Source organism: Coturnix japonica, chromosome 5 (assembly GCF_001577835.2).
Source record: "Coturnix japonica isolate 7356 chromosome 5, Coturnix japonica 2.1, whole genome shotgun sequence".
Lineage (NCBI taxonomy): Eukaryota > Metazoa > Chordata > Aves > Galliformes > Phasianidae > Coturnix > Coturnix japonica.
Window position 1 is genome coordinate 8,556,593 of NC_029520.1, and position 15,728 is coordinate 8,572,320.

A 15,728-nucleotide genomic window follows, 5' to 3' on the forward strand; every position below is an offset into this window, starting at 1 on the left:
AAGGCTTCCTGCTTTAACTCGAGGCGTGCAGGATGACATAGGGCCCGGCCAACAGCTGGGAGATGGCTTGAAAGGGACGTGTCCCCAGCGAGCTCTGTGTGTCACCAGGGCAGGGCAGACAGCACGGAGGTGTTACTGTGTGTGTGTCAGAGCAGAGTGAAAGCTTGCGAGTGCACTGGAGCCACAGCAGGAGTTTTTAGCACACTTAGCACATCCTCTGCATTCTTTTGGTGGTGTGGCCCCGCGCTTGATTTCAGAGGTAATTCTCCTGGCCGGCTCTTTTCCCAGTTATTTTTTGCAGACTGCATCTTCCTGTCTGCAGCCATATAATATACCCTGGTGGCAGGCTGTTATCCGCGTTGGAAAGAAATGGTTAATTGGGATATTTTTAGCTCTCCTCGTGGCTTGGATCCTGGAAATCAGGCACGGGAGCCAGCGCTGTCTGACCATTCAGCTTTACACAGTGTGAAGATGGAACGCAGCAGGACTTCATCGGGCCTCAGCTCTGGTTCTTAAATCTCCTGCCCCACAGCAGTCATGTTCATTGGGACTCAGCACGTGGGCTGGGGACATGCTTAGAATCATAGCATCATTAAGGAGAGTGGTTAGGCCCTGGAACAGGCTGCCCAGGGAGGCTGTGGATGCCCCGTCCTTGGAGGTGTTCAAGACCAGGTTGGACGGGGCCCTGGGCAACCTGATCTAGTAAAGGTGTATGTTTGGTGGCCCTGCCAGGCAGGGGGGTTGGAACTACATGATCCTTGAGGTCCCTTCCAACCCGGGTCATTCTGTGATTCTGTGATTAAGGTTGGGAACGAGCATTACAATCCTCTACTCCAATTGTACTTTATGCGCCTTTTGCTCATGTGACTTTCCCAAAGTGAAATTTTTCAGCACGTCCTTCCTTGCTACTAATCTCAGCAGCAAAGTTGTGCTGGCAGTGAGTTGCCAATGGTTTCAGTATGGAGCAGGCAGGAGGGCAGTTGGTTGTTGTTCTTACCATCTTGCTTCTTCCCTTCCCCATCAGTTTCATGAGTCAAAGCAGCGGTGAGAGCATCGCTGTCAGAACAGAGGTGGCTTACCAGGGAGGATGTAATGTGGGTGGTAAAGTAAGAAGTAGGTCACAAGCTCTGCGTGTGTTTACTGGTGCTGACTGCAGTGCTAACCAGGTACAGTTGCCAAAGCTGTTTCAAAGTGTTGGTATTTGCTCAGCAGCCTCATGAGTTTCACAGGGAAACCTTCAGCTCAGTGTTAGTCTGTTTGGTGGCGCTCATGTTCCTGGTCCTCAGTTAAATCACCTCCCAGCTGCAGCAGCAATAGCTGGGGTGGCCCTGTGCTGGCACTGTGTTTTACTGAAGTATTTTTAAGCCTCATCTGCATGTCCATCAGATTGCTGCATCATTGCCTGGGTGGCTGTGCCCGTGCTGAGCTGTTGCTGTCCCAACCCATCACACTCCTCCCTGGGAGAAAGGCTGGTGCTGGCACCATTGGCCTCCCCAAGACTCACAGCTCATTCTCCTGTTTGCTCTCAACATCTGGAGGCTGAGATAGTAGAGCCTGGTGGCCTCACCCCTTTTACTGCCTTAAGCTCTGCGGGTGCTGTCTCTGCCTGGCTTCATTGAACTAAGTTCCTTTTGTGCTCAAACTGCTGTAGCTCTGCAAACCGACCTGGTGGATGGGCTGAGACTGCTGGAGTATTAGTGCTGGCCGGGCTGTAGTATGATGTGTGTTGAAAAGCCACGAGCAACTGGACATTCATGTCACGACATCAGGGAGCCAGCTCCTCTGGGACCTCCCTTATTTCTAAGCCTGGAGACCTTCTGGCACTGCATCTGCTTAGCCCTGAGGAGCTCAAGAAGTGACCTGACAGCTCCATGCTTGTGCCTTCACGTGTGAAGAGACCCAGTAGAGGCTGCTTGGGGTGAGGTCGAGTGGGTGGGGGTGAAAAGTGGGAGGATGCAAAGTGGGGCTTTTGGAAAGCTGTGGAAGATTTGACCATTGGAGTGGTTTGACTTGAGGTTGTGCTTTCAGCTTAGTGGCAACAAAAACTTTCCCTCTGGTATAGGCAGGCAAGAACCTTGCAGAGCTACCTCCATCTGGACTGGGGAGCTTTGTGCTGTGGTTTGGTGATAAAAGCCCTGCTGAAAGGGAGGGGTTGTCCTGCTGCTTATCAGTCTCCAGCCCTTCTCCTTCATGGCTGGCTCTGAGGTGTGTCAGACCCACCAGTGAGTCTCTTTAGTTGAGAGGGGCAAACGGGAGCTGTTTGAGATGAAGTGTCCTGCCCAGCATGAGGGCTGTGGCTTCAGCAGGTTGTGGCTGACTTGAAAATGCCAGCTGATGTCTGCTGTGTTAAAACTGCCCTGAATTAATCAGTCAGGTTTGTCTGGTTGTTCTGTTTTGTTTTCCTGTGACTGATGTAAGATGAATTTCTGCCGAGGCTCGAGCAATAAAATTTATGGCATTGTTAAAGATGCTTCGGGATATTTCTGGGGAGTGCATGTGCTCTACATGGTAACAGTTATCAGGAGAACTGAGAACAGGGCGGTGGGAGATGTTTGGCTGGTTAATTGATTTGAATGCCATGGAAACTCAAAGCCTCGTGCTGTTTCCGGAGAAGAAAACCCCAAGACATATAAAGCAGCAGTGGGTATTTCAGTGAAGGGTGAGACTGGAGCTGTTAAAGTGGTTTTGAGTGACTTACCCTGTGCAGAAATGCACATCAAAAGGGGATTCTTCTTCCCAGAGCTGTGCCTTAGCTTGAAAGCCTCACCTGTTGTACCACTGTGCCATCTTTCTTGGGCCATGCTTCCTATCGGCTTAGCTGATGGCAAATTGCTCCTGCCAAAAATGGGTATCCTTTCCCTTTATTTTCTTCTTTCTGGGAGGGTTTCTGGATGGCAGCAACTGTGGCTCATTTAATCCACAAGTGCGGATCAGATGAGTGGGACAAGGAGGAGGGAAACAGCAGGGCTGTCTATTTTGGATCAGTGAAATAATGGGTTATTTGCTCACCAGAGGTGTGAGGGGAGACGTGACTACTGGGCCCTTCTGTCTCCACCATGAGCAGTTGCTGTGTATGAGGGAAGTGCTGCTTTTTCAGTTTCATGGGAGTGGTGGGGGAAAAATCATGTTTTATGGTGCCTTGATAAATTCTGTGAGGTTTTGGAAGATGGAAAAGGCTGTTCTGGAAGAGTTGGAGGCCCTGTGGGATGGGATAGCATCGGTGGGAGTGAACACTGTATACTGAGTGCAGCCATATACTGCAGGGAAGCTGGGTGATTATTTCACTGTAAACTTGTTCATGCTGCTTCTACCTCAATTTCCCTCCTTGCAAGGGAGGGGTAAGGACTGCAATGTGTGTTAACATTTCTGAAAGGCTTTGAAGTTGGTAGAGTCCTTTGAGGTGCGCTGCTGACATACAGCAGAGTAACAGCTGAAAGTGTTCAGCTTCCCAATTAACCCAGGGGAGTTCTGCACCCCACAGAAAGACTTTAAGCTCAGCTCTTAAATAAAACATTTCTTTCAAATGTATCAAGCAAAGTATTTCTCTGCTTAAATACACTGCAGACCTGGGCATCATGTCTTAGCCCCTCTCTGGGAGGGAGCAGGACAAATTCTGAGATCCTGTTCTCCTCTGGCCATAGGCTCAGGGATAGGTTTATTTTCATGCCTGCCTTGTTATAATCATTTATCTGACCCATCTCAGGCTGAAGAGCTGTCATGTTAGGTGCTCGCTGCTAGAACATTGCTGCCTTGATGATGACTTCTCAAGTTCCAAGGGCTGTGGAGACTGAATATTTTTGATACCTCTCTTGGTGTGCTTCTATACCCTAGGAGTTAGTCATATGTGCTTGTATTGGAGGGAACTGCACATCATTCCTTTCAAAAGCCGCATAGAAACTAAGCCTTGCTGTAGTTTGTGGTGAGGCCAGAGCTGTTTGCTTGAGCTTAAAGATGCTGGTGTTGCAAGATCATCACTGGCAGACTAAGAGAGGGGAAGAAAATTACCATGAGCCTCTTTAACAAAACTTCATGATTTCTCAGCGCTGACAGGAAACACCCATACGCCATATCCAGAAAGTTAGAGTTAGATGGAGGAAAAGGAAAGGAGAAATGGTTGCCTTCACAGGAGTGCTGGATGCTTTTCTTAGCAGCAGGCTGAGCTCTGGTGCAGGAACGGATTGATGCTGATACTGATAAAGCCCTACGAAGCTAATGCAGCTCCTTTTAGATGTAAGCCACATGAAGCCAAGGCAGGAATTTCCTTGCTGGGGGAAAACTGCATTTCTGTATTGTATAAATAAGCTGTCGCTGAAGATTATTGGCCAGATTGGATTTGTGTTGTATTATTTCTGTCTTTGTAGAGGTTTTATGTTCCGCTGCAGAACGGTGTTCACTTAGTGACTTCAAAAGAAATACAACAAAGACCCTCCTGGAGGTATATAATGTGAATAAATAACTTATGTTCTTATTAGAGGGATAATGTAAAGTGACAGGGAGAGCATTATAAACAGCGATGGAAAATTTGTGCTTGAGGCTTGCATCCAACGTCTGTGTCTTGTGGTCTTCAGCATTGTTTTCATGCTTATAAATGCCTTCAGTCGTTCTGTAATGGGAAAGGAGAGAATGGGGGATTGAATGGGTTATGATGTTTCTCTATTTAAAAAAATAATATTGTGGTTGACATCCGTGAGTCATTCGCAGAGAGTAGGGAAAACAAGTAAGTCTCTTCTTCTCAGTCCAAGGTAAACTGATGAGCTGCATGAGTAAGTTTTCTCGCAGTTCATAATGAGGTCCTCCAGTTGGCAGGAAACATGTGAGACATCCTTGAGCTGATCCGGTTGTTAGAGCCTCAGTACATCCCCTTTGCTGGTTTAGTGCTGTGACTGAAGAGCTGCTCACAGTTCTTGTCCCATCCTCACTTTGCCTGTATGGTTTTGCTGTGTCTGTTTCCTTACTTCCCCCACCTTCTAATCTGCTCTTAGGTAAAACGTGCTTCAGGATGGTTGTTCAGCCACCGCGCTCATTGCTGTTCCCAGACGATTACCTCAAACAGGAAAGAGTAAAGCTGTATTACATGTTTCTCTGTTACTCTACATGGTGACCTCTGCTGCAGCGTTACGGCCAGACAAACGTCTCTTTGTGGCTGCTTAGAAACATTTCCTGTAAAGCATCTATTTTTCTGATGTCTCTTCTTTGGCGTGCAGTGAGGACTTTGAATACATACAGCTGGGTGTTTCCACAGCCAGCAGAGTGGATTTCTGTCACTGCTTTTGCTCAGTACTGCTATAGATGCCTTGTGGTGTGACTCAGGTACAAAAGCTTTGTCAGACTATTGGTAGGATATATCAAACCATTTGGATCATGAAACCATCGCGCTGAATAACTAAGAGTAAAGCAGAAGCAGTGGGGCTCTGACATTAGATGGAATGTGTCTGCTGTACAAAACAGAAGGAATTGCAGAAGAGCTGTTTTGCAGATCGTCAACAGGATCTCAGAAAGGAGCAGGAGGGTTTAGCAGTAGCCACTCGTTCAATCTGTCAGTCTTGTTGGCTCCCCTACTTAGACCTTAACTTCAGTGCATTGACTGCTGAGGAAGCTTTGTTGGGCAGACAGCCTTGCCTTGGGACACATAGTTTTGCCTTTTACCTTGTCTTCCTTCTACAATTTTGGTTAAGTCCTTTAAGAATCTTGTGTCTGTTACCTCAGCTGTGGGCAAGAACAAGGCTGGAATATGTTCAGTGCAGAGATCTAGCATCTGTCACTTTCTCCTGAGCTTGACTTCGCTTCCTTTCCTTTCACCAGTCGTGTCTTATTATTGTCACTAATTAACACTCTCTGACATTCACAGGATTTGCCAGTTCCCACATGCCAATGAGGATCGTGCTCTGGCTCACTGTTGGTGTCTTTGGAGAAGTCAGCGCTCTGAGCAGGTACGTTTGCAGTGCTCACTGCTCTTCCTGTATGTAACTGTGGGTGCAACACCTGCAGGGTTGGTATTTGGTGTCAGAAGCACGAAGGTGTACTGAAGATGTGCTCTCTTCCAGCAGTGGGGTCTGGCCCTGTGCAGGACCACCTGCATTGACTTGTGTTTGTTTGTTTATTTTTTAATCCTTTCATGCTTTTATGAATTTCTTCCAAATCCAACCTGCTTGTTGTTGCTGCTTTAGGGGCTTTGCTGACAGCCTTGTTAGAAAACATGCCATCGCTGCTGAGTGGACAGCCTTTCATCTTGAGATCCCAACATGAGCAAATCTGCCGCTGTTTTCTTAACGTGTCTGTACTTACAGAGAGCACAGCTTGTAGCAGTTGATTCCTTCCTGGATAATTATTATCTGCTTGGCCACTGATTGCTGTCGGAAGCAGTGGAGTTGTGCCCAGTGCTACCCAGTGCATCTTCTTGAGCTATTATGTTTTTATTGCTTCAATTGAAAAATCTCATGTGCAGTCTCTGAAACTGGCAATGTGGGTTGCTTGAGTTGGTTTTAATTGCCGAGATGCTGTCAGTAATCACCCCCTGTATGTGAGCAGCAGGTCTGCTCGCACCTTGATTTCAATTACTGCATTGCCATGAGGGCTGTGCCACGCACTGCTTTTCAGTAACTGTAATTGGGTCCCGGCTAGCCAGAGGCATGTGTGCAGCCATGGGGACCCGGGTGGAATATTTTGCTGTTTGTGGTCACTCAGAGAGGTCTGAGGAGTGATAAATTGGCTGTGGGAAGACATAATCCTTAGCTCTGTGCATGAAGCTTTCTTGCTCCTTTAAAAAGTAAGTGGATTAATTATGGGAGCCAATCTTTCTTGAAAACCTGGTTCATCCAGGATGGTCTGGGTGGTGCAGCAATGCGCTGCAGGAGTAGGAGTTAGGGTGGAGCTGCTCCCATCTCATTACTGGTATTTACCAGGACTACTTGCTCCCTGCAAGAAGACATGCTCTCTGCTTCTGAGCTGGTGACAGAGGCAGTTAGCAGCAGTGTGTGCACTTCCCGTGCTAGCCTTCTAGGTGTACTTTCCATGTCTTAGGGTTATGTTATAGCTCAGAGGATCTCTGTTTAAAGTCAGGACATAAGGAAATGGCAACAGCAAAGGAAAGCATGGCCTCTGCTAGCAGGCTGCCTGAAGTGCGTCTTTTGGAAGCAATGCTGAATCCATGCCCCAGGCTGCTGGTGACAAAAAGCACAAGTCCTTACTTCTCCCTTCTCTCTTTCTTTCTGTCTGTCTTTCTTTCTTTCTTTCTTTTTTTTTTTTTCAGGATGGGGCAGGTTATTGTAATTGCAGATCTACTGAGCTTGATGAGATTCTCATGCAAATCCGGAGACTGACTGTTCTTTTGTTAGGACTGTTGCATTGCATTATCCAGTACTTCATCTTACGGCATGGGGGTCTATTTTCTGCCATTTGGTTTATTTTCAGACATGGCTTTCCCCATCTAATCAGCAAAGGTTCAGCAATTGCAGTGTGATTTGCAGAAAAAGCAATCCCACTGAATACATGGAATGGGGGAAGGGTGCGGAGGAGAGAGGAAATGTCGTATTAGTGAGTGATAAAACTAAATGCTGATTTGAAAAAATAGCTTGAGATGCTGTTTTGAGAGCATAAGGATGGTTAATCTCAGTTGAGAAACACGTTGCATTGCTGATGTGTATGGTTCAGTTGCTGGGCAGGCTGTGGATGGGCATAGGGGCCAGCAAGCTCACATGCCAGGCAAGTTCTGTGGCTGGGGTTTGGTTATGTGTATAGTTGTTGGCTTTCCTCTTACTGTCTGCAGCAGAAGTGAAGTGACAGTGAATGATGGGCTTTGCTTTCCCGGAACATTTTAGATGTGATATGTCTGCCCACAGGAAGGTGTCTTCTGTTGGCTCAGAAGAAGCTACTTGATAAACAGTGTCTGTCACCAGAGCCAAAGCAGTGTGTGCTTGTGGTAGGGGCCACTGCAGGCTCACTGAGAGTCCAGTTTCATTCTAATACGGATGGGCTTTGTCCCTGCTGTGTTTCCGTAGCCCTGTCAGGCACTGGAGTGAATAGAGTCCTATGGGGGAGTTTCCTGGGGCAGTGCTGCAGCTGTCCCTTCCTCTCCTGCCCAGCTGCTGCTCCAGTACAAATGTCTTCATGTGTCTCATTGCTTTCACCAACTGCCTGTAACCATTCCAGGCTTGTCGCATGAAGAACTGCCCTTCAGAGATGCAGGCACCTTTTATTCTTCCATCTTCCCTGATGTTTGTACAGCTCCTTTTGCAGAAGCTTTGTCATTACAGCTACAGCTGTAATACTGCAAACACCAGACTGCTGCGGGTGACACAGGAGGTGGATGGCTAATGTTCAATGACTTTGATACTCGCTCCTCCGACAAATAAGCCTTGGTTTCACGTGTGTGCCTACAAATGATTTGTTTTTGGTTGCTTCCACTGAAGTAGTTGCCCTGCAGGTTAACCCCTGTGGTTTGCTTTGCCCTTTTTTTGTTTTCTATAGCTTCTTGCAGACAATTGCACAGCAGGCTTGCTAAGGTTCCATTAGGAAAACAGGGAGAAATGTCTGAGTTTCAATTTGCTTCTGCATGTTTAGAAAACAGAAGAAAGAGGGGAAATAGCACTGGAATGCTATTTGTATTCTGTGTTTGGTCGGAGCGGATGCATTTTGGTGCTTCTCTGCTCTGCTGAGCAGTGAGGTTTGCAGGTTACACAGCTGTGTCTTTGTGGGGAAATTAGGGATGAAACTTTTTAGTGCTGTTTCAGTCACTGGGAGAGAGAAGCTCCACAAGGACTGAAGTAGGAGCATCCATTAACTGCCTAGAAGCATCCATTAACTGCCTAGATCAGTAATCCTTCCTGGGGGCATTAATCTAATCTAACCTGATATAAGAATTTATGCAGAGGGAGAACATTTCCATTCTTCCATTTCCTGCTGAGTTTTCTGAGAACATTCGGAAAAATTCAGTGCCAAAATGACCCTTTTCTCCCTGGGAGGGCTTCTGTTTTCCTGAGATGTGTTATTACCGTCCTGTTGAAAGCCATCTGTATCAGTTGGCAAATTAGGATTGTGTTAGTTACTCTGTTTTCTCTGGTTTCCTGCAGACTTGCTCACTGCAAACCTATGTTCAAGTTCTCCATTGGCATGGGATGCAGAATGTGTTGCCTAATGACAAAGGACGTTAGCGTGTCCATTTGGGTCCTTGTGCTGCTGCAGTGCTTGGCTCTATGCCCCCAGTGCCTGGAAGCAGCCATGGTGGCTGTGCCCGCTGTTTCCTGTTCCATTTTGTTCCTGTGCTGAGCCAAAAAGCCAAATGAAGGAAAGAAATGGTCCTGTGGAGCGTTTTCTCCGAGTTTTGGAAAAGCTGCTACAATTAACAACAATCTAATATAGCAATGGATTCCGTCAACTTTTGGATATATAGATTTCATAAACGTGAAGCCTTCCCTTAAGGAAAGTTGATGTTAGTTTTTCCTCTCATACTGCTAATTACTATGGGGGAACTCTTGTGTTATTGGTGCTTTCTCACTGAAAGGCATTTATTTTCCTTTCTTTCTACTGCTCTAAGAAGGCTGGGAAAACCTTATACATTAGGAAACTAAGCCTCTACTTTAAATGGCCTTAAGCACATGAATATTCAGCTCAATTTTCTTTTACCATTGGCTTGTTAGGAAATGAACAGGAATCTCAGGGCATCCCTGGGTCAGCTCTCCTTTTGAGCCTTGGGAGAAAGCTCAGAACGTTTCATTCCAGTAGCTGAGTGCTTGGAGATGTCCACCTCCTGCTTTGAGTACTCTGTTAGGAAAATATTTCTCCTATCAGCGAATTTTTGCTGATACTGTTGCTCTATGCTTGAAGTATGTGGGCATATATTGTAATCTGCTGGATAAGATAACATGAAGACAGCTGTACCAGGTTGAGCCAAGGATACATTTGAAGTGATTTCATCTGAAGTAATACCCTGTCTCCAGAGACGGTAGTGGAGCTGCTGTAGAAGGAGCTGGGTAGAGACTGAGCAGCCTAATAGTGCTATAGGGAAATGTGTCAGAGCCCACCTGATTGGGAAGAGGAAAAAAAACCAAACCAACAAACCTCTACCTTCTTAATCTTTGGTGTAGCATGGCTGACTTCATCCTTGTCTCTGCTGGGTTAAATGGTCCTTTCCTAGTCAACTGTGGGGGAGTTTCCTGATCCTGCTTGGGGCATGGAGCTATAAACACTGCGGGATGGTGAAGACCAATTTGTTGTAGCCTGAATTCCTCTTATTTTTTTTGTAAATGTCATGAGTTTTGAGCAGGCCAAGAACTCCATTTGTACTCCATCTATAGTCAGGCAGGCAAGGAGCAGCCATGTACGTGGGCAGACTTGGAGCTGGAGGCGCACAAGTGTGCTTGCAGCAGTGGAAAGGCCGTATCTGGGTTACTGTGCAGAGAAGGACATAGCTAACTTTCACAAGGTTCGGATCGCAGCTTTTAGGAACTCTGTTTAGAGCAGTTGTGACATGCAGGTCTGTTCCGTGGGTGCATAGCAGTTTGTGGTAAGCCAGCCCTCCGTAACCATGACAGCACAAATTTAAGTGTGTTTCAATTTGCTTTCACAGGCAAAAGATCTCATGTAGCCCGCGCTGAAGGCAGTTGTTTGGTGGCTGTCTAAATTGCTACTTATCCCATGGGGTGACTTGGGTTTGTCTGCTCTGCTATAGGATTACATGCCCCGTGCATGTTACTCCTATGGTAAGACCTGTGCTGCGAGGAAGGCTACCCATTTGTATTTGCAGCGAGGTGACCGTTGTGTGGGCAGCTTATTGGTGACCCAGAGTGAAAAGCACAGCAGGCATTTGACCCGTGAGCTAGCCACGTCTGTCCTGCACATCTGCTTTCCAAACAGAGCACTCTTTCCAGCAGCTTTTGCTGGAAGAAAAGGAACGTCTGGGAGGGCTGCTGGTGGCAGGCAGGGAGAATAAAGCCTTCGCCCTGGTATTTGCATGAAGCATGTGCTCCACTCAGATCCCACTGAGTCTCTTTATTAAGTTTCTCTTTCCTTGGCTGGCTCTTTGGAAAACCCTCTTCATTCCAAGCTTGGTTTGGAAAGAGAAACACCCACACAGATGGCTGCTCTTCAGTTGTCATTCAGGTTGAGTTTTTATGTTCCTTTTTGCATTACCCCCAGGTGCAAACCAGGCTTACTGCCAAAAGCCATGTCCTAGAATTAGCAATAAGCTAAATGCTAAGGATATTCTGGTATGTTCGTTTGTTTGTTTTGCTATCTAAGCTAGAAATGCAACAGTCTATCGAGTATTGTATCAGTTCATAAGGACTTGTGTTGCCTTTTCCCTCTTCGGCTGAGTCTCCACATAGTGAAGTTGTTTGTTTTTCTCAGATAAAAGATACAGCTTTCATTTAAGATGAAGACTCATTCTGGCTGTGTTTTACTCCTTGCTTGATAATGTCTGAGTGGTGCCACTTGTTCTAGACAAATGCCAACGCTCGATTTCAGAGTCCTGCTGCTCTCATCTGATAAGGATTTTCTTCATCATAAATAGCTCTCAAAGGAATTGCTGAATTGTTAAAGAACAGGAATTATTTTGAAGTCTGTGGTATATAGAATGGCTTTTATTGCAGCTGAAGGCAAAGGGAGGGGAGCGGTAATGTCACTGGAAGGCTTGGGCTTGGTGTTCTGGTTATTTATGAAACCAAAGCTGCTTGCTTGGATCACTCACTGGGATCTGAGATAGTATGGATGGCACAGTCCCCAGGAACTCATTTTCTCCTTTGTGGCAGAGCTTTGCTCTTGCATTTTTCTGGCTTTTTAGTCGTGGAGGAGAGCCAGAATTAAGTCACGACTGTGCTTGGACTTTGCTGTGATTTAAGGGAAGCCCCTGCTGTCTCTCTCCTGCAGTGGGATTTTTTTAATGAGATATCTGTGGAGGAAGCAGACAATCCAGTAGATAGGAAACTTCTGTAAGTAATGGGAGGAGCAGAAGTTTGTCTCCTCTTCTCCTCAGTCCTGTATTTATCCCACACGCCTGATTTCTCGCCTTCCCACCTAGAAAGAGACACCTGGGGATGGGGATGCTGTAAATAGAGCCTCATGCAGGTACGTAAAAACAGGAGATGAGTGTGACAGCAAGCTCTTGGCAGGCTGGCAGAGTTGAGTAACGGGATGTTGGGAGCCCTACGCCCTACCCTTGCACAAGCAGCAGCGTGCTGAGGCAGTACCAGCTTGCTCCTCTTTGTTTTTCCTCTCCCAGCTGTTGCAAAAGCAGCTGTGGCCTTGCAAGAAGGGTTTTGCCAGCTGAACTCGAGGCGTTGCACGTGCATTTGCCGTATCGCCTCCTCCCTGCCCTGACAATCAGCCATTCACTGCTTGCTGTCCCTCCAGCACGGTGCAAAGCAGAGACATCCTCGAGGGACAGGGTGGCTTGTCCCTTAAGGGGCTGGGAGCCTTGCAGTGCCCAGAGCTGCCTTTAGTCTTAGCATGCAACTGCTGCAGTGCCTTTGTGTTGCTGCTAAGCTCTGGTCATTTCTGAAAGTGTGTTTTCATTTTGCTTTCTTTCCTGAGGGTTTTGGGCAGTGCTTCCCAAACCTATTGTGGTGGGCATTTCCCCTTCCCTCCCAACAGCAGCTTTCATTTTTGCCTGAATATCTCAGCATTGTTCACATTGTCTTCTAAATCTATGAGCTTTTTTCCTTTTTTTTCCTTCTTTTGATTTCAACCACAGCAGTCTCCTACATGCTTCTGCAGTCCTCAGATTCACTTTGCACATTCATGGGAGCAATATTTCCTCTTACAGGATGTCTTGTATTTGAAGCACCAGGCAGAAATGTTGGTTTTGTAGTGCTCACATTTGAGTTTCTGAAAACATGGTTCTTGTGGGTTGTTTTGTTGGGTGTTGTTTTTTTTTTCTCTTTGGGGTTTTTCCTTAATATTGTGCTAAATTCAGCTTTAAGCAGGACTACATAAGCTAAACAGAATTGACTTTTGCTGAAACCTGAGGTTTCTGACTGCGTAATGAACTCTGCTTCTCCAGGTTTCTGAATAGCATCCCATGTGTTAAATCTGTTCTCCTCTTGCAGCCCAGCAACTATTTTTTCCCCCCAATTCTCTCCAGAAATAACAGGTTATTATTAGTATCTGTGTGTGTATGGATTTACCAGGCCTGACATTACTTGGTGATGAGGATATTTATCCCTTTTTCTATCTTTGTTCCCAGAAGCTGGGCCCTGTGTTAGCATGATGTACATCTGCACATCTCCCGTGGTTTATTTGGTGTGTGATCTTCTGGCTGTGCAAAGACTTAGGTTTGCTTCCCTAATTCCAAGTGGACAGCAATAAGACATTTCCCCACTCAATAACTAAATGTCTTCTAACTGACAAGTGAGCATTATTTGGTGGGATTTTTGGGGGAGTGAGGCCATGTGTCCCTACCCCACTTTGAGTACTGAAGGGCTTTGGGCTCAGTCAGCCTGGGTAGATGTGCTCTGGCAGATGATTTGCTTGTAGGCTTGTGTGTATGTGGAACATCTGGTGGAATGGATGCTCCTGGAGCTGGGGCTCCCTTTGTACAGGGTTGTGCGTTTAGACTTCTGGTGGGAGACAAAAGCAGCCACTGGTGTGCAGAAAAGCATTGCTCACTGGAGTCGCTTGCAGGATTACTGGGGTTTTTGGGATTCAATAATTCACCTTTGTTTGCAGTGTGCTAAGGCTTAGAATTGTGCACATGAGTGTTTCTACAATGTTTTGCTGCAGGCAGTGAAAGGCCAGTAATGTGGCTTTTCAGTGAAGGAAGGGTTGGGTTGTTTTTTCTTCTTTCCTTCTTTTGTTTAGTTGATGTATTGATGTGACATGACTCTCGTAGCCCTATTTCTCACTGAGACGTGAAATATTGAATCATTGCAGGTTTCCTCTCCCATTAAGATAGGGGGGGAAAAAGCCTTCAAATGGTATGTGGGGCAGGAGGAGGTTGGTGGGACACATGCAGACCTCTTTTTAAGTCACTGTTCTCATCTATCCTTTGAATTAGCTTTTTTTCCAGATCCGCACCAGAATTTTGCAATAAAATCCACATGTGAGAAACCAGTGGCGCGTCTTCTAGTCAAAACAGTGCAATGTAACTACTTAAACAGTCCTAGAGAAATGTTTTGATTAAGTAACTGAAGGCCACATGCATGCTGAATGAATTAGTTTCTTCCCTTTGTACTATAATGAAGATGCCATTACAGAAACCACATGAGAGGAGCAATCTCAGACTATCTCTTCCGTGTTCGTGTGATTAGAACTGCAAACTTGTGTGTGTGCTTTTAATAGCATTTAAAACTTTTCTGGTTTCTTTTGGGGATGCTCTTCCTTGGCTAGGCTTTGAGGAAGGGCAGCTGTAGTTTGCATGCTCAAAGCTTGGGAGGGTGAATCCTCCTTTTTCAGCCCTTTGAGCACTTTTAAGTCATGCCTTGCTCTGTCAGCCCCTATGGGAAGCCTGGTGATAGGAGTGAAGAGATATTAATTACATTTCTTCAAAATTATATAGTGCTTGCTTTCATTAAGCTTTAGTAGTACTCCAAGCGTGGTAATGACACTTATTTCTGTAGGAAAAGGTGCCTTTTCTGTCTTTATTTGACTGTGTTTCTCTTAAGGTTGCTCTAAGTATCTGTTTCTTTGGCTTTTTTCAGATACTAACCAAAAGTACTGATGCTGAGCCTTTAGGAGGCTTAATGAGTAGGTTAAATGAGGGAATAATTTAATGAAGGACCTAACCATGCCACTGCAGCATCTCTTAGGTAGCTGTAGTGTATTGTATATATGTGTATATGTAGTCATATATACATATATATGTGTGTGAATACATATATATGTGTGTGTGTGTGTATATATATATGTGTGTATATTGTGTATATATATATATATATAAAAATAACCATCAACTCATCACCACCATGCCTATTGAACCATGTAACTCAGTCCCCCATTTACCCTTGTGTTGAACCTCCAGGGACATTTAGTAGTTACGTTTTTCATAGTGAAAATGCCATTTCCTTCTTTTTCTGCTACCAAAATTGGAGATGCTCTTCAGACCCCTGAAAAGAGATGACTAGGTGTCATTTTCCTTCCATACTGGTATGCTGTAGTGTTGCATAGTGTTCCTATTGCTCTCCTTAGTAAGACCGCAGAAGAAGCAAAGATGAGGTATAAAATGACAGGTGACGTTACTAATTTGAAGTTAGATCCTTAGTGCTTTCTTACTAGTTGTATGTGTGGAAATATGGTTTGTGTAATGCTATGGTAGGAACGCCATGGAAAATACACAATGTGAATTTTTATCTGAGTAAAACGGTGCTTGTAGGCATAACATTTCATGTTATTACCAAATAATAAAGGACTGCCCAAAGTATAGGACTAAGCTTGGAAATCACAGTGCTCGTGCTTGCTTCAAGTTGCATTGATCTTCAGATTGGGCAATCTCCTCCTTTATGTGGGAAATGGGACTCTACTGAAGACAGGTCAGTCGTTCTGATTTATTCCAGTTGTGTTTTCCTTCAAAGTCTAGAATTACGATTTATGAAAGTAACAATTATTTTCTTGATTTATCTGAGTGCTCAGTTCTGCCTCAGATAACCACAAAGGATCTCCAAAAATGCAGCAGGCTAAACTGCCTCGCTCTTCTGTGGCTTTGTCCGGAGCACATTAATTCTTTAGTTGTGAGCATTGCAAAGTAGAGATTCAGAAACACCAAACCTGCCTCCTTTTATCAAAGCAGATGAATGCAAAAA

General features: G+C 45.5%; 1 protein-coding gene across 1 annotated transcript in view; it reads left to right on the forward strand.

Annotated features, from left to right (window-relative positions):
* The window catches only part of LOC107314488 (USP6 N-terminal-like protein), a 56,258-nt gene that overhangs the window by 1,893 nt on the left and 38,637 nt on the right, over positions 1–15,728 (forward strand). Inside the window, exon 2 of the mRNA XM_015863720.1 lies at positions 5,849–5,930. The gene's annotated coding sequence lies outside the window, so the exon portion shown is untranslated. The remainder of the gene's footprint in view (positions 1–5,848; positions 5,931–15,728) is intronic.